Source organism: Bos indicus x Bos taurus, chromosome 27 (genome assembly GCF_003369695.1).
Source record: "Bos indicus x Bos taurus breed Angus x Brahman F1 hybrid chromosome 27, Bos_hybrid_MaternalHap_v2.0, whole genome shotgun sequence".
In the NCBI taxonomy this organism is placed as follows: domain Eukaryota; kingdom Metazoa; phylum Chordata; class Mammalia; order Artiodactyla; family Bovidae; genus Bos; species Bos indicus x Bos taurus.
This window is the reverse complement of record NC_040102.1, coordinates 41,580,436-41,598,567: the sequence shown is the minus strand read 5'-3', so window position 1 is coordinate 41,598,567 and position 18,132 is coordinate 41,580,436. Positions and strand designations below refer to the sequence as shown.

The 18,132-nt window shown below is 46.3% G+C and overlaps 1 protein-coding gene across 2 annotated transcripts in view; it reads left to right on the top strand.

Moving 5' to 3' along the window:
* The window catches only part of UBE2E1 (ubiquitin conjugating enzyme E2 E1), a 61,232-nt gene that overhangs the window by 5,578 nt on the left and 37,522 nt on the right, over positions 1-18,132 (top strand). The window lies entirely within an intron of this gene.

The window sequence follows — 18,132 nt, the reverse complement described above, 5'->3', positions numbered from 1 at the left end:
TTCCTTCTCCAATGCATGAAAGTGAAAAGTGAGAGTGAAGCCGCTCAGTCGTGTCCGACTCTTCACGACCCCATGGACTGCAGCCCACCCGGCTCCTCGTCCATGGGGTTTCCCAGGCAAGAGAACTGGAGTGGGGTGCTGTCACCTTCTCCGCTGAAGGACTTAGGTACTACAGTAGCGCCGTTTGAGAGAGGTTAATTATTCCGTTGTCTTACTCCCACAGTCTGAAAATTAACTAACAGTTAAGCTAAATCTTAGTTCTCTGGATTGATAATTGGAATAGGGTGAGGTGTTTTAGAAGTGTACTAAACTTATATAGCATAGGAAGAAGTTGTTACTAGCGAGTAACAGGGGTGATAAACAGAATTTAAAATGCGCCTGTGGAAATATTCAGGTTGAAAAACGAAAGGGAATATTTTGCTTATGAACACTGAACTTTCTAAGCTGTGGTTAATGGATTAAGTGGGGAAAGCTTTAACACTGCCGTTTTTGTAACATGTTCTTACGTTCGGTCAAGTGTGGGGTGTTGCTTGGTAAAATCTTGTCCTGTTTTCTGAGTTTGAAATGCCCTTAAACTATAGTTTGTAGCCAGTTAATCGTTCTGGAGGATTTCTCTCTTGGCTTTCAAGAATCTTTTCAGACTGTCTTTCTGAACAGTTGAGAAATGGGCCAGGCTTAGGCCTGGGATATTTTCCTTTTTCATCTTGGTGGCAGCTTACTTCGGCTGGAGGCCTGTGGCTCCCTTGGTTGGTTGTATTGAACCCATGGGCATTCCCCAAGGTATGTCTGCTGCCTGTCCTTATCACCCACATATTTGATATCACGTCTCTTCCATGCATGTCTTGTGGATTCAGACAGCTTTAGCTGATCTAGGTTTTAAAACCAAGCTTTTAAAGCATAGTTTCAAAACTAATAATGTTTATCAAGGCATAAACTTCTTTCTTAAATTTACAGTTTAAAATTGTAAACAGTTTGAAGGTTTTCATGGGATTAATCATTTTCTTTAAGAAACCAGTTGTCAGTACACTTTAGTTTCCTAGCATTTTAGCTGAGCTCCCGTGTGAGAGATTTGTGTTGCTCAACATGTAGAACTTCTTATCCTTGGAAAACCCTCCTAAAGACCCTTAAAGGTGAAACCTCTGACCATCAATCACCTAAAACTGGATGGGTTGTTGGGTTGTGGACGCTGGGGACACAAGCTTTAACATAAACATTTTGAAAAAATTTTTCTTCAGTTTCAGAGAAAACACAAGACATTTTTATTTTGGGAGGGAAATATGTATTATGTTGATTTCAAAAGTAAAGACTGCCTTATTTTTCTGAAGACATTTTTCAGTAGGGCTGTTTAAGTGCTGTGAACTGTGATTTCTACTTTTGGTTGGTTTACTAGTGTTACTGATAGAGTGTTATACAGTACCCCAATAGTCAGCTAACGTAAACGAGTTTGGTTTTAGGTTTTGTGTTGGTACCTTATAGGATTGAATCATTTACTATTTTAATATATATTGTTATTTGAGATGGAAATGGGTAATTTGAAGCTACTTTTTGAAGTTCGTGTTCAGCTCTTTGTGATCCCATGGACTGTAGCTCACCAGGCTCCTCTGTGCATGAGATTCTCCAGGCAAGAATACTGGAGTGGGTAACCTTTCCCTTCTCCAGGGGATCTTCCCCACCCAGGGATCTAAACCAGGTCTCCCACATTGCAGGCAGATTCTTTACCTTCTGAGCCACCAGGGAAGCTAGCTTCCAATTAAAATGTGTGAATTAAATGATACATTGAATGTATGCATGTTTATTTCTTTATAATTTTCTTAGTGTTACTCAGCATGAAAACTTGATAGCTTGGTTCTTAAAATTTTTTAATTTCGACAATTGTAAACTATATTTTGAGTGAGTTAAATAATTAGCTTTCAATTGATGTATATTAAGCTTTTGTAGAACTGCCTTTCTTCAGTCACTATTGAGTGTGTGGCTTTAAATTTAGCTACATTACTTTATTAAAGTATAGTAGTTGGCGCATAGTAACCTCTCAGTAAACCATTGATTATTGCAGATCAATGGGAGAATTGCTTCTCCTGAAGGTGCACTGGATGTGTTGAGTATTTTTAGCACTTGACAAATATATGTGAACTTACTGAGCTTCCAAACCTGTGTGAAATGCAGTTTCTAACAGTTATGTTTGAGCACATCAAGTTAAATTCTCAGCGTTTCATATTGAGTAGATGTTATTTTGAAGAACAAAATGAGGAATATATTCAGTTGTTGTTCAGTTGTGTGCTACTGTGTGACCCCATGGACTGCAGCACCCCAGCTTCTCTGTCCTTCACTGTCTCCCTGATTTTGTTCAAATTCATGTTCATTGAATCAGTGATGCCATCCAACTATCTCATCCTCTGTCACCTCCTTCTCCTCCTGCCCTCAGTCTTTCCAGTCATCAGGGTCTTTTCCAGTGAGTCGGCTTTTCACATTTGGTGGCCAAAGTATTGGCACTTCAGCATCAGTCTTTCCAGTGAATGTTCAGGGTTGGTTTCCTTTAGGATTGACTGGTTTGATCTCCTTGCTGTCCAAGGGACTCTCAAGAGTCTTCTCTTGCACCACAGTTCGAAGGCATCAATTCTTTGGTGCTCAGCCTTCTTTGTGGTTTAGCTCTCACATCTGTGTATGACTGCTGGGAGAACTGTAGATGGCTTTTACTAGATGTACCTCTGTCTGTTTTTTAAAATGCTGTCTAGATGTGTTACAGTTTTTCTTCCAAGGAGCAAGCGTTTTCTAATTTCACGGCCTCAGTAACCGTCTGCAGTGATTTTGGAGCCCTGAAAATAAAATGTCACTGTTGCCACTTTTTCGCCATCTATTTGCCATGAAGGGATGGAATGGGATGCCATGGTCTTAGTTTTTTGAATGTTGAGTTTTAAGCCAGCTTTCTCATTCTCTTCTTTCATACATTCAGTGACCTCAAAAGTGTTTTAAACTGTATTTTTAAAATTACTGTGTATTGCCAGTTAAATAAAATTCCTTGGTATCTCTGAACTATTACATTTGTGCATAAAATATGATCATAACTAGTCTCCCAGTTCATGTACTGTGCTTTCGGTTAGGCTTTTTCCCCTGCATTTTGGCGCTCTCTCGTTTAGGAGAAGAGTGCTGTCTTAACTACTGTAATGATTTCCTAAAGCATTGGATTGTAAAACTATGCCTTTTAGATAGCTGGTGAACTCTGGGCCCCTGGAGTCAGTTTTGTAGCTGTTATTTACAGCCTGAGGCTCAAGCTTTGCTAAATTGACTAGTTAGAGCTATATAACTAACCTGTAGCCATAAATGTCTGTAGCCTGTATGTCTGCACATAATAAATGACACATTTTGCACAAGTCCTTTAAACTTCAGATTTCTCTTATTAGATATATCAGAATTTTGAGTAAATACTCATTTAGTGCCTCAAAACCTAAAAATTAAGATTTGAGGCAGGGTGCTATTTAGGACAAAGTGTCTTAGAGAAGTCATTAAACATTTCAGGCATGGGTGAGAATAATAAAAATTTCCTTTTATATGAGATGACTTTATTACATTTTGAGCATTATTTTTGTGTTTTCTAAATATATGAACCCAACTAAGTCAGTGCTTTTTATTTTGGGGGGAGACCTAGAATGAAACCAGATACAGTGGTTTTAAAGTTTTACAGCTACACTTACCCTTTTTTTAGTATGATACAAAGGCTAATGTCAGGAGCATTAAAAAAAATGTAAAGCAGTTTTCTCAACCTTCTTTTCCTCATTGACTGAAAGGGCTGAGCACCTGGCCGGCCTGCCTTGCAGTGTTGTGAAGCTCACAGGAGAGTAAGAGTTTCCTGACGTGTTAGATGGTGATACTGTTAGAGCTGCCCATTTAGCTGCCTTTAACAGCTCATCATTTTTCCTAACATTGCTTGTATTTTATTGCTTGTATTTTAAGTACAATTTTAGGCTGTTACATGATGATAAGAATGTATGTTTTTGAGAGGCTGAGATGCAGAAGTTGTGGAGTAAAGAGTGAAAGATACTCCTGGTGGTCTCTTCTGACCTTGCCCTTAGAGAGGTGCTCTGGGTCAGCACTGATTGTGTCTGCGACTTTACATTTTGTATTCTGTGGTTTTATAAAATCTCCTGGCATTAGTGGTAATAATAGTGAGATGTCAGTTTAGAAATCCCAGGCTGCTAACCTTGGACTGAAAAGAGATGATCTTCTTTGAATAGTAAAGGCTGATCATTTCATCCAAGCATGTTTTGTATGCTTGCTTGGGTTTAAGAAACAGGTTCAACAGAAGTCTTCCTGTACAAAGCCCTGTCTCACCTGCTGAAAAATAGCCTTCCTTGTATATATCTTTAATTTATCTGTTACCTGTCTAAAAGTGAATTGTTTCCCAGATGAGTAGGAACTCTTGTGGGTGTTGTGCTTCCCAAAAGGACCACATTTGTAAATTGTAAAACTATACTGCTGTTGTTTCCCATAAAGCGGAAAAGAATTCCTGTGTGACCCAGCAATTCTACTCCTAAGTGTTGTCCCAAAAGGATTGAAAGCAGGGACTCTGCATTGAGTCAGTGTTCATAGCTGCTCACAGTAGTCAAAAAGTGCAAATAACCAGGTGTCCATCAGCAGATGAGTGGATGCACAAAATGTGGCCTATCCGTATAATGGAATATTTTTCAGCCCCGAAAAGCTGTCCCCACCCACCGCTGCACTGCACACACAGCACGTGGGATCTTAGTTCCCCCGGGGGGGTGAGGGGTGATTGAACCCTCACCCCCCGCAGTGGAAGCGAGAGTCAGCCACTGGACTGCCAAGGAATTCCCGTGGAGTGAAGTTCTGATTCACGCTCTACACCATGAATGAGCTGGAAAAGAAGCTAGACAGCAGGACAGACATTATTACATGATTCCGTTTACATGGTGAGCTAATTAGAACAGGCAGATTGGAGGGTTCCCAGGGGCAGGAGGAGGGGGAATGGGAAGTTATCTCTTAAGGGGCAGTTTCCGTTCGGGGCGATGAAAATTTTGCCACCAGATAGCGGTGATAGTTGCACAGTGTTGTCTTGTAATTAATGGCACTGAAGCTTACACTTTCAAGTGGTTTAAAATGGCAAATTTCGTATTATATACTTTACCACACTAAACGAGGGAAAAAGAAAAAGACTATATTGCTGTTAAAATGTTGTCGGCATCTGAAGGGAAAATTGCTTGTGGTTGAGGGGGCAACACTACAGGTTTTGGATTTGTGTAAAGGAATGTTAGGTTCCTGTCATAAACCTTTAGTGCCTGTCACAGGTAAAAGTCGTTGCCTTCAGGGACTTCACTGTTTCGGAATCTTGGTAAGAAATGCACATATAGATCTTGGGTTGTACTCGGAAGTGTCAGTAGTACTTGCAAAGTAGTAAGTGCATGTGACGTTTTTTTAAAGGTTCAGAGGAGTGCGATATTACCTGGCATGAGGGTTCGTATCTGGGGCTGCGCAGGAGAACAGAAGTGAGTGGAGAGAGTGAGGGAGCCTGCTGCGGGACAGGGGGTGCCTGTGCAGGCCACGGGGTCACAGGAAAGCAGCCAGGGCACTGCTGGGCGCCAGGGAGCCAGTGTGTGGCCAGGGGCTTCCCGGGTGGCTCAGTGGAGAAGAACCTTCCCGACAAGCAGGAGCCGTGGGTTCCATCCTGTTTGGGGATGATCCCCTGGAGGAGGAAATGGCAACCCATTCCAGTATTCTTGCCTGGGAGCACCCATGGACAGAGGAGCCTGGTGGGCTACGGTCCATAGCGTTGCAAAGAGTTGGACACAACTTGACAACTAGACAACAGCAAACGAGGCAGTGAGAAGGGGTGGGAGAAGCAGCAATGAAACACGTGCTCCTCGGGGTCACCGGCAGGCTTCGGGTGTGACTTCCTGGTGCTGGAGGGTCTCCAGAAACCCTTCAAACCGGAAGTGTGATCCAGTTAGAGCTGAGCATCCAGACAGAGAAGCAAGGGCTGCATGGAACTCCTGCCGCAGAGTCCAGGTGAGAGGGCAGGTGGGCCTGGGATGGGGGCAGGTGGTGGCCTCAGAGTGGAGAGGGGAGAGCGGTGCAGAGTACTGGAGGCAGAGACCTTGGCCACTGATTGAGGTGTGGGCTGCTTGAGAGGGCTCAGGGGTCCGGGGAAGACGGTGGTGCCGTGAGCACAGGCTGGGGAGGCTGGGAGACTGGCTCCCGCTCCCGGGGCGAATGCTTTGTGGACCCTGTACACACAGCGCTGAGCGCCCTGCTGCTCCTTGGTAGGCCGTCAGTCAGGACTTGCATGTTGATGGTACGCTTAGGCTTATTATCAGTCATCGAGCTCTCAAATCTATCTCACCTATTGAGATTAGACAAGTTAGACTTACAAACTGCCCAAAGGACAGCAACCACGATTCTTGTTTTTATTCTGATCCTACATATTCTTTTCCCCCAACTTTTTAAATCTGGAAACTTTCAAACTACAGAAGAGTTGAAAGAATATTACAGGGAGCACCAGCCTTCACCCCCATACATCAACTGTTAAAACTGTACCTGTGCTTTGCCTCCATCTCATCTCTAAATACGGAGAAGGCAGTGGCACCCCACTCCAGTACTCTTGCCTGGAAAATCCCATGGATGGAGGAGCCTGGTAGGCTGCAGTCCATGGGGTCGCTGAGGGTCAGACACGACTGAGCAACTTCACTTTCACTTTTCACTTTCATGCATTGGAGAAGGAAATGGCAACCCACTCCAGTGTTCTTGCCTGGAGAATCCCAGGGACAGGGGAGCCTGGTGGGCTGCTCTCTATGGGGTCACACAGAGTCGGACACGACTGAAGCGACTTAGCAGCAGCAGCAACATCTCCATATATTTATTTTGCAGAACCATTTGGAAGTGAGTTGGGATGCCTGTGTGTGGGTTTCTGTGCATTGTGTGTGTGGGCTGGCGGGGTGCCGAGGCTGGGGCTGGCCGTGGGCGACTCCGGTAGATGCGAAGGTGGGTAATGACATCCACCCGATCGCCCCGGGAGGAGGAGAGTTGAGATTTGCACTCTGAGGGATGGGGGAGCAGCGAGGCCCTGGCCAACACAGATGCCAAGTAGGGGGAGCTCTGAGCTGTAGGGGAGGGCAGGGACGTTTTTCCTGTGGTCGTGAAGTATAAAGCGCACTCTGTAGACGCAGAGGAAAAGAGTGAGAAGGCAGGAGAGGGAGCGGCAGGGTTCTTTGAACACAGTTTGTAGGGAAGACAATAGGGTCAGAACTGAAATGGGAAAGTGAGCGCTGGTCGCGCCCAACTCTTTGAACCCTATGGACCGCAGCCCGCCAGGCCCTCCTGTCCACGGGCTTCTCCAGGCACCGACACTGGGGTGGGTGGCCGTGCCCCTCTCCAGGGGCTCTTCTGGGCCCAGGGGTCAAACCCCTGTCTCCTGTCTCCTGCATGGGCAGGTGGATTCTTTGCCACTAGCGCCACCTGGGAGATGGTGAGTGGAAAAGCGTGTGTTTTGGAAGGCTCCTGCCCCCAACCTGATGGTGGAGTGACCGTGTCTAGAGGACTGAAGCCTCTGTGGCCCTCGAGGAACACTCCACTCCAGCTGCTGGAAAAGCAGCACCCGCCCCCGTGTCCTTCCGTTCGTTCTTTCCTGGGAGACTTGAAGTTCCTTGAGAGCAGGGATTACGTCTTTGCATCCCTACATTGTCCAAGAGAGAGTAGATAAACTACAATACATGTTTGTTAAATTAAAATACAAACACAGTAACCCAATTTGAGTCTGATAGTTTAATGGGATGCCCTCATTACCCTCTTCAGAAATTACTGGAAAGAGCTGGAGAAACGGCCATCGCAGTTTACAGCTGTCCATTGCTGGCTGTCTTTCCAAGATGGCATCCAGTCTCTCTCGGCAATTTTCACCTTCCCGGCATCACAGAGGAACTCTTTGTGGTATGAAAGACGGTGCTACAGCTAGTTTGGGAAGATGTATGCAGAAAATACCAGTACCAATGTTCACGGGTTTTGACTTCAGAAGATTAGTTTGCCAAGAAGTGAGCATGGGTTTAGGGGTGCTGAGTAAATTGGGCTTCCCTGAGCGGCTCCCTGTGCCCAGAGCCTTTCCAGAGTGGGGTATGTGGAGGTGCTGGCACCTGCTAGAGGCATCTGACAGATTCCCCACCACCAGCGAGTGAGGTAGGGCTGCGTAATGAGCCCGTGCTTGTTCCGCCTCTCCTATGCAGTCGTGCCCTGAGTGAAACAGCAGGCCCAGAACCTGCTGTCAGAGTGTGCTCCTCACCCCTGGGAAACCTCCTCCTCCAGAGGCGGAGGCACTCAGCAGGGCTCCTTGCTGGAGCGTGCCAGTGATGGTGGGCTGTTGTAGAGTCCTGGCCACGCTTTGTTGTCGTTTAATCACGGAGTCATGTCCCACTGCTTGTGACTCTGTGGACTGTAGCCCGCCAGGCTCCTCTGTCCATGGGATTCTCTAGACAAGCATGCTGGAGTGGGCTGCCATTTCCTTCTCCAGGGGATCTTCCTGACAGGGAATTGAACCCACGTCTCCTGCGTTCTGGGTGGACTCTTTACCACTAAGCCACCGGGGAAGCCCTGTGCCACACTACGTAGCTTATGATAAACTTGCAGGAGGCCAAGGTGATGTTTCCGTCAGGAAGGTCCTGTTGACTTTGCATAACTGAGCGCCAGAGAATTGATGCTTTTGAGCTGTGGTGTTGGAGAAGACTCTTGAGAGTCCCTTGGACTGCAAGGAGATCCAACCAGTCCATTCTGAAGGAGATCAGCCCTGGGATTTCTTTGGAAGGAATGATGCTAAAGCTGAAACTCCAGTACTTTGGCCACCTCATGCGAAGAGTTGACTCACTGGAAAAGGCTCTGATGCTGGGAGGGATTGGGGACAGGGGAGAAGGGGACGACAGAGGTGAGATGGCTGGATGGCATCACTGACTTGATGGATGTGAGTCTGAGTGAACTGTGGGAGTTGGTGATGGACAGGGAGGCCTGGAGTGCTGCGATTCATGGGGTCGCAAAGAGTCGGACACGACTGAGCGACTGAACTGAAGTTACCACTGGGTTTTGTTACCTGGGCAGCATACTGTTCATTAATACTGTAATCACAGGGGGTGCAGAGCTCTCCTGGGCCAGGCCTAAGCTGTTTTTTTGGTAGTTCGGCGCATCAGTCACCTTCCCTGGTGGCTCAGACAGTAAAGCGTCTGCCTGCAACACGGGAGACCTGGATTCGATCCCTGGGTCGGGAAGGTTCCCTGGAGAAAGAAATGGCAACCCACTCCAGTATCCCTGCCTGGAAAATCCCATGGACAGAGGGGTCACAAAGAGTCAGACACGACTGAGTGACTTCCTTTCCTTTTCCTGAGGAGGAGCGTGGACTTGAGACACAGAGAGTTGAGATGTGTGCACTTGGGAGAAGCCAGCTTGTAGAGGTTCTCAGAGGCCTCCAGCTCATCTGGAGAGGAAGGCACGAGAAGAGAGTCAGGCTGAAGACTGGGATGCCTTCTAGACAGAGGTGGTGGAGGCTGAAAGAGAAGCCAGAGGAGGACACAGAGAGAAAGGAGAAAAAGGAAGAGCAGGGGGTCAGGAAGCAGTGAGTGGGAAGAGTTTTGAGTGGAGTGGCCATCAGCTCTGAAGCAGTGCTGCTGAGGTGGGAGGCGCGGAGACCGGCAGGTGTGTGTCGGGTTTTACACCTTCTCGCTGTCGGTGACCTCCACGAGACAGAGCCAGTAGAGGGGCTGACTGTGGAGAAGGAAAAGGTGTTTATGTGTGTTACTTTTCCCAACTAGCAGATTTCATTGTGTTTATCCAGGGAAGTGATTCGGTGTTGCCAGATTTTTACACTAGTGTAATTGTTCTTAACATTGTGTATATTATTTCTCTTGGGAGGGGGTCTGTCATTTTCAATGAATTCTCAAAAGGACTGGGGGGGGTTCCTTTTCCCTTCCTTCACTAGAAAAGTTCCTGCTTTCCTAGATTCAAGGCCTTTGTGATCGTTGCGGCTAACAACTGTGGCGTGGATGCCGTATGTAAACAGTGCAGAGGTTCATATGTTGTATTTTGATAAATCCCTTCTGCTGGACTTGGTTTGAAAATACTAGGCAGTGGATAAATTGGAAAATCAGTAAATTGCTGCTTGCATCCTTCAACTTTTTTACCTGCTTTGATTTGCAGTGGTTTGTGCTTTTCACACTTGTGAATGCCCTAGAATAAATGGGTTTATGTGTTTACTTTTAACACACCGGAAGTTATTCATCATAGTTGATTTTTTTTCAGCCTTTTAAGGTTGACTGTCACGTTGTTTTACATTGAATGTACCTGGAACTCTTAAAGATCTTACAAGCATCACCTTTCCAATCATCTTCCAGCCCCATTTTATTAATTTGTTTCAGATTATCCCAGGCACTCTTGGGGCTGTGTAACTTGATAATTGAAACTGACCCTTTTTCTGAGGTTGATTCTCCAGACACGTACTTGTAAGTTGCACACCGTATGCCCAGACAGTAAGGCGCCTGGGGTTACTGCTGCGCGTGGGCGATAGGTTGGTCTCCCCTGGCTCCTCCCATCAGAGCCACGTGTTCACGCAGCAGTCACGCAGAGAAGCAGATGCCAGCTTCCCATTCCGGGTGGGAGCAGGGGTGGGGGGTTGCACAGCTGTCCTAAGGGATCTAGTTGGTGTCTGGTTACTCACCTCACAAAAGTTGTCAGTCAAAGCACTACGCTTTTAGCTCCAAAATACACTGTATTTCATTGACATTATTCCACTTTGTTCAAAAATGGAATTTTGGATTATGATTGCTATTTTTCACTTTTTAAAACAGTCAGAGGTCATTATAGTAAATGAGTACTTGGAGGAGAAATTATTTATGATCTCTCTTATTCAAATAATTTTGATAAATTTGTAAGGTAACACTGATGACACAGACTACCTTCACTTGCATGGTGGGGGGCTTCCGACTTGAGTCCCGCTGCTGGCTCACGTGGGGAGATGGAGGTGTCTCATTTAAGACTGGCCCAAATTATTTTCCAGTCTGCTGTTCAGTTACTCAGTTGTATCTGACTCTACGACTCCATGCTTCCCTGGTGGCTTAGATGGTAAAGTGTCTGTCTGCAAGGCAGGAGGCCTCGGTTCGATTCCTGGGTCGAACCAGAGAAGGAAATGACAACCCGTTCCAGTATTCTTCTCTGGAGAATCACAGGGACAGAAGAGCCTGGCCTACAGTAGATGGGGTCGTTTGGATAAGTTAGTGGCTTAGACCACCTGGAAGAGTCAGAGCAAAGGTCTGGGAGTTGATGACAGAATAAAGAAATTTTCTGGGTTGGGAGACATTCAGCTAGTTGAGAGTATTTGTTGGTGTCACAGAAGCATTAGGTACTGGCAGAGGAAGACCGACAGGAACTGTGGAACCAGAAGGGGTTTGGTTACGTGGCACTTTGCTCCCCAAATAACTTAAATTTCTCCTGCCACCATCAAAGCCCTTCCTCCTTTATGGAAATGTATGTCAGTGTTAGGAAAGTTACTGGAATTGGCTTTGTAAAATTTTATTTCTTAGCTGACTCTGCTAGAACACATTTATCCTAAAGAAAAGAAGATGGTTAAAGTGGTGTCCATCAAAGATTCTGAAAGAAAACATTTGTTTTATAACAAGCACCCAGGAGGATTTTATATATATATATGAACACGAGAGCGAACTTTTTCTCTAACCTAAGTAAGCAGTTGAGCAGATGTGCCCTAAGTGGTGATAGTAATGTGTGAGCAGAGACTGGCAGTAAAGGCAGCAGTGCCTTGTATTACTGATAGTGTGTGATTCTGCTTTGGCCTTGGTCCTTTTCCTGAGTAACCCTTTCAAGGAAAGTCCTCAGAATGCATACGTTTATTCTTCAGCCTGATTGGCAAGCCCCCAGAAAGTGCTGCTGATCTGTAGCTCAGAATACTGAGATGTTTTCACATCCAAAATTTATTTATTACATAGTAAACATTGCCAAGAGCTTCACAGGTGGCTAGGTGGTAAAGAGTTCACCTGCCATTGCAGGAGATAATGGGTTCGATCCCTGGGTAGGGAAGCTTCTCTGGAGAAGGAAATGACAACCCGTTCCAGTATTCTTCTCTGGAGAATCACATGGACAGAGGAGCCTGGCCTACAGTCCATGGGGTCGTAGTGAAAGAAAATGAAAGTGAAATCGCTCAGTCATGTCCGACTCTTTGCGACCCTGTGGGCTGTAGCCCACCAGACTCCTCCATCCAGGGGATTCTCCAGGTAAGAATACTGGAGTGGGTTGCCATTTCCTTCTCCAGGGGATCTTCTGACCCAGGGATCGAACCGAGGCCTCCCGCACTGCAGGCAGACGCTTTACCATCTGAGCCACCAGGGAAGCATTCATTGGGTCGTAGAGTCAGATACAACTGAGTAAGTGAACAGCAGACTGGCAAATAATTTGGGCCAGTCTTAAAATAAACCGTACATTAAGGACACAGTTCTTGTTAGAACCAAAATTTGAAATTGCTTTTTGCTCTTCCTGGCCATGGCTGCGGGATGCTGTGTAGATATAAGAATTTCTTTTACTGCCGTGTACTATAACTGTTTGCATTTAGACATACTGGGAGGAACTCCTGTCTTACAGGGCCTGCAAGTTAAAATCCATGGTTACGAAAGAAACCCTAAACAGTCATTAGGCTCTTGGAGCCCCAGTCAGTTGTTACGATGGAAGTTCTGTAGCTTGGAGGATTGGACGTTCCCTTCTCTGAGTTTCTGTGTCCCGTTTACTGTGAGATGAGTGACGTTTCATTCACAGGTGACAGGCACTGTGTGTGTCTTTTTCCAGGGCTCCTCTTGAAACCTTTCTACAGTTAGAGGCTATAGTCCAACTCCCGTGGCTTTCCAAAGGTTAAACTTTAGAACCTGGTAGTAAGCCCCTCTGGTCGGACCAGCCCACGCAGTGCGATGGTAACACCTGTCGTCTGACCTGGAGGTGCCGGAAAAGACATGCCGTCTTGTTGTTTAAAGGCTAAGCCAGATCTTGAGTCTTAATGACACAATGCAGGCTTAGTCTGCCACTTCTTTTCGGGCTGAAATCTTTGTCGCTTTGCTCTGGCATTTCTGGCTTCCTTATTCCTTGCTGTGCACTCCCCCCCCCCCCCCCCCCGCCCCCGTCCCTTCAGAACAAAAAAGTTGGCCAGTTGGGGGAGGTTTTCTGTTTGTTCTGAGCACGTGCACTTGAACCAGAAAGGCTTTGTGACACTGGGCTTGTTGAGGAAGAGATGTAACTGTGAGTCTCTAGACTCGGTGAATCGCTGTTGGCCGGAAGTTTGAAAGTGTGGTTCGTTCCCCAACAGATGCTCACCAGGCCCAGTAGGTTAGTAAATGTTAGTAAATGTTCCTTGAATGACTTTTTAAAACATATGACATCCTGAATACACGTGATTTGCATCAGAAGAATCGTCTGTGATAATGACAGATTTTTGTTTGTTCCAGTTTAATCTCACTACTAGTTTTGCAAGTGTCTTGAGGCCTGGCATGGTTATGAGTGACTAGCTGGGGTGTGCGGGTCACCCTGCCTGCCTGTTGCCCTGGGGCCCGTGGAGCGCTCTGCAAGTCTCTGCTCCGCGTCTGCCGTGGCGTACTAGCCGGCGGCCCTTTGACTTAAAACACAGCTGTGTCAGGCTGCTCTACACCACACTCAGTTGCTCGTCTAACATTTACTGGGCATTTCCTGTTGTGCCAGGTACATGAGATAGAGCAGTGGAAAAGCGCTCATGGAGCTTACGTGCATGTGGAGGGAGGAACAATTTTAAAAACGTATAAAATTGTTCTCATCACGAGAAAAAAAATGTTTTCTCTTTCTTTAATTTTGTGTCCGGTATGAGATGATGGATGTTCACTTACTGTGATCATCATTCCGTGATGTATTCATACGTCAAAACATTATGCTGTACACCTTAAACTTATGCAGTGCTGTATGCCTATTACTTTTCAATAAAACTGGAAGGACAAGTGTACAAAAGAGTAATTTCAGGTAGCAGCACTAAGAAATTAGAGTAATGGCGTAGTGAGTGACAGGGCCAGTGGGAGCATTGGTTGATGCCAGTTGGGAGAGAGGGCCCTGAGTGAGGACAAGGAGCCAGCCACCAGAGGACATTTTTAAGCCCAAAGACAACAAATAGAAGACTAGACATTATGCGTGAGGGTCTAGAGCAGTAGGAGGTGAGGTGGGCAGCCACCAGATTGTACTGATTTCAGAAGGCCATTGCAGAGTTTTAAATAGAGGAATGATCTGTACCACCGTGATTGGCCTAGTCTCACAGAATTTCCAGCTCATAAAAAGAGAGCTTATGGAGTTACTCTTTGTAAATATAAATATCCCTGTTGTTTTTTGGGGTTTTTTTGCCTTATGAACAGATTCACTGACATTTCTTTATGTAGCTTTCTATTACATCTGGATAGGATAGATCTGTCATACCTACTGTATCTAGATGTCTTATATCTAGAAATTTTATAAAAGTGAAAGATGTGCTGCCCAGAGTCTGTGTCCGAACCCGTGAGGGGACGTGTCACGGCGCTCCGCTCGCCTGTCTGACATGCCGGGTGGGCCAGAGTGTGACTGCCCTGTGCCGTCTGCGTAGCTGACAGAAGCAGCTTCCTGGTTGGGTCTCTCCTGCTTGCCCAGCTTCCAGCGGAAGGGCAGGTGGTGCGGGGCTGCTGGGGGGAAGCCTCAGGACCTCGGCCTCTCTCCCCAGCAGAGCAGGGGCCGTGGACAGAGCTGGGCCGGCAGGCGGTGCGGCGGCCCCGGTGGGCTGGGTGCAGCCTGGTGGTCTCCCAGCGGCCCTTCCAGGCTCGATCTCCGCAGCCGGAGGCCTCGCGTCTGTGCGATGGGACTGTGGGGTGTCCTTGATTCGGTAGACTCTTTAGTGAAGTGATAGTTTGCCGTACCTTTAGTTAATGAAAGTGGAAATACTTGGACTAAAAAGGACATGTAGGCCAAACCCAGGGAATATTGCTAATAAATTGATTAGAGTTAAAATCATTCTCAGGTGTGTGTTTGAGGCTTTAGCTACTGAAATTCTGATGTTATAGATATGACCTGTGAAATGTAATTCCAGCCTATCTTAATAAATGATTTCGGGAGGTTTGGCGTTGCATTGGTAAGAAATTACACAATTTCTTACAGAAGAGTAGGTTTTCTTACTGAAGAAATGGTCCTCATGATTTTTTTCGACTGACCTAATAACAGCTAAGTTAAGGGCTTCTAGGAAATTGTTCTTATTTACTGTTAAAGAAAAAATTACACACTTAAAATTTATGCATGTCATCCAAAATTCTTAAAAGGGGGCACAATTTCAGCGCAAATGAAACATGGGTATTTTGCTCGAAGGGAAGCTACACCAGTAATACAAAATAATCAATACAAAAACGCATCAAGTAATTACGTTTGACTTTTAAATGAACTGTAGTAATTATACTGTAAAATGAATGAACGTGTCCGATATTTTGGGCATTCACTTTATGGAAAATAATGAAGGAACAGTGGGAAAGCCTGATTTGTGATACTCTGGACAGCCCTTTTTTTTTTTCCTTTTTTTAATATTTATGTTTTTGATTGTGCCTGGTTTTAGTTGTGGCACGTGGGATCTAGCTGCCCTGTTCAGGAATCGGACCCCAGGCTCCCTGCGTTGGGAGTGCTGGGTCTTAGCCCTGGACCACCAGGAGAAGTCCCCTGGACAACTCTTTAGAGTTCACATACATATCGTATCTTAATTTAGCTTCTTTCTGCCTCATACTCTGTGCTGTGGAAATTTTGAAAATAGCTTAAAATTTAGTGATGATAGCAGCTAACACATCAGTATGATTTTTATTCCCACTTTAAAGATGAGGAAAGAGAAACTTAAAATGGTCAGGTAGCTAGCCCAAGATCACTTGGCTCTTAACTGGGGGAGCTGGTGTTTAGGCCCTGGCCCATTAGAGCCTCCTCCCTAACCGTCCTCTGAGTTAGACCTCACTTAACGATACTGCCCATTCAGTTTTTACTCAGCTAAACTGTGGAGGTTTAAAAAGACGGGGTTATTCACAAGTTAGCCACTGACTGTGTTTCATCAGGCTGGCCATTTACCCCTCTGTGTGTTCTCCAGCATAGGTTTAATCACCAGTGCATTCCGCTTTAAAAACCTGAAGGACTCCAGTTGCCCTTCAGATTAAGTACCCCCCATTCTCTCTGAGGGGTCACGCTGGTTCTTTGTTGTGTCGTGTGGGCCGTCTCTTTGTTTCTGAGGGTGGGCTCTAGTGCCCGGCTCCGTAGTTGTGCATGGCGGTGGTTTAGTCCCAAGTCGTGTCCCGCTCTTGACCCTATGGGCTGCAGTCTGCCAGGCTCCTCTTTCCATGGGGAGTCTCCAGGCAGGAATACTGGAGTGGGTTATCATTTCCTCCTCCAAGGGGTCTTCCCAACCCAGGGATGGAGCCTGGGTCTCCTGCTTTGCAGGCAGATTCTTTACTGACTGAGCCATATAGAAGGCCCTCACGGGCTGGCTCCAGGAGGCCTGGCTCCTGCTCGTTGCTCCCCTCTGTAACTTAGCCATGTTCATCTCACTCCCTGGTGCATTCCCTCTCCAGTTTCCATCCCTACTGTTCTTACAGCCCAGACGGAGGTGAGTCATCCCGTGCGGTGCTCTCATCTGTGCCCTTTGGCACTGTATACTCTCCTCTTTACAACATGGATCACACTCAGTTACCGCCGTTTATGTTTTCTTTAAGACCTGATTGCTTTATTTCTTGGGCTCCTCAGGTGGCTCAGGGGTAAAGAATCCACCTGCCAGTGACAGAGACAAGGGTTTGATCCCCGAGTTGGGAAGATCCCCTGGAGGAGGGCTACAGTCCGTGAGGTTGCTGAGAGTAGGGTGCAATTGCACACGCATGCCTTTTTATTTCTTGAGCCTAACACCAGGAGATGCCTAAAAGGTTGATTTATACAGTATTTGTATAATATTTATACAGTAATTGTATAAATGTTCCTTTAGTCACTGAAGAGATTATAGTCAAGTTGAAGTGATGAAACCACAGTCAATTTTAATCTTTCATGGATGGAAATAGGACTATTTCTGCTACTTCACATAAATGTAATATATATCCCTAAGATTTTAAATATAGGTTTGGTTTTTAAGAAAATACACAGTGTATCCAGTGATTGAAAATTCAGATCAAAATGGGAAAATGGGATCATGACTTGGATACTTAGCAGTGCTGGTCAAAGCATTTGCTGGTGAAGGCATCGAAGTTGCTGCATTATATTAAAAGAGGTAGATGTAAATTACTTTTTGCAATAAAATGTTAAGAGTAGCAGGCACCATCAGGAAAAAAAAATGTGAAAAAAAAATTAAGAACAACATTTCCTTGGCTGTGCGGCGTCTTCGTTGCTTCTGTGTGGGCTTTCTCCAGTTGGCCGAGTGGAGGCCCGTCTTCGCTGCTGAGCAGTGGCTTCTCGGGGTGCGCACTTCAGCAGCTGCGGCCCGCGGGCTCAGTGTGGGGCACAGGCTCAGTCGCCCTGTGGCACGGGGGGATCCCATCTGTATCCTCTGCTTTGGCTGGTAGATTGTTAACCACTGTGCCACCAGGGAAGTCCTGAAAGTTATTTGACTAAAATTATAAACTGAGCATTTATTTGTGTCTTTGTACATATAGCAATGAGTTAGATTGTATGGAGATGGATGTTCTCAGCATAAAATGTCATAAAGCAGGTAGTGAGCTGGACACCGTATATAAGGTTCATAGGACAGAGCCGTGTTCAGTGTTTTCTCTTCATCATGCCTCTCTTCCATCTAAGCTTTCTGTCCGGTGACGGCAGTGATTCCCAGTTGTGCCTCTAACCAAGCACACCTCGGGGGTGGGGAGCCTGCCTTCAGAGCTGAGGGTGGAAAGGAGAGAAGAGCCCCAGCAGTCCCACAGCCTGAGCCAGGGCGGAGGGGGTCGGCCGGCGGCGTGAGGGGCAGCCCCAGCCTCGCTGCTAGGGGCCAACAGGGAGGATGGGGGGGTTAGGGTTCACGGGCTGGGGCGTCCGTGGAGGGAGGCTGGGGCTCTGGAAGGCTCTGCCCTGCGAAGGGAAGGGGTCTGAAGAGGGCTGACTTGTTTCTTGAGGTTAGAAATGGGG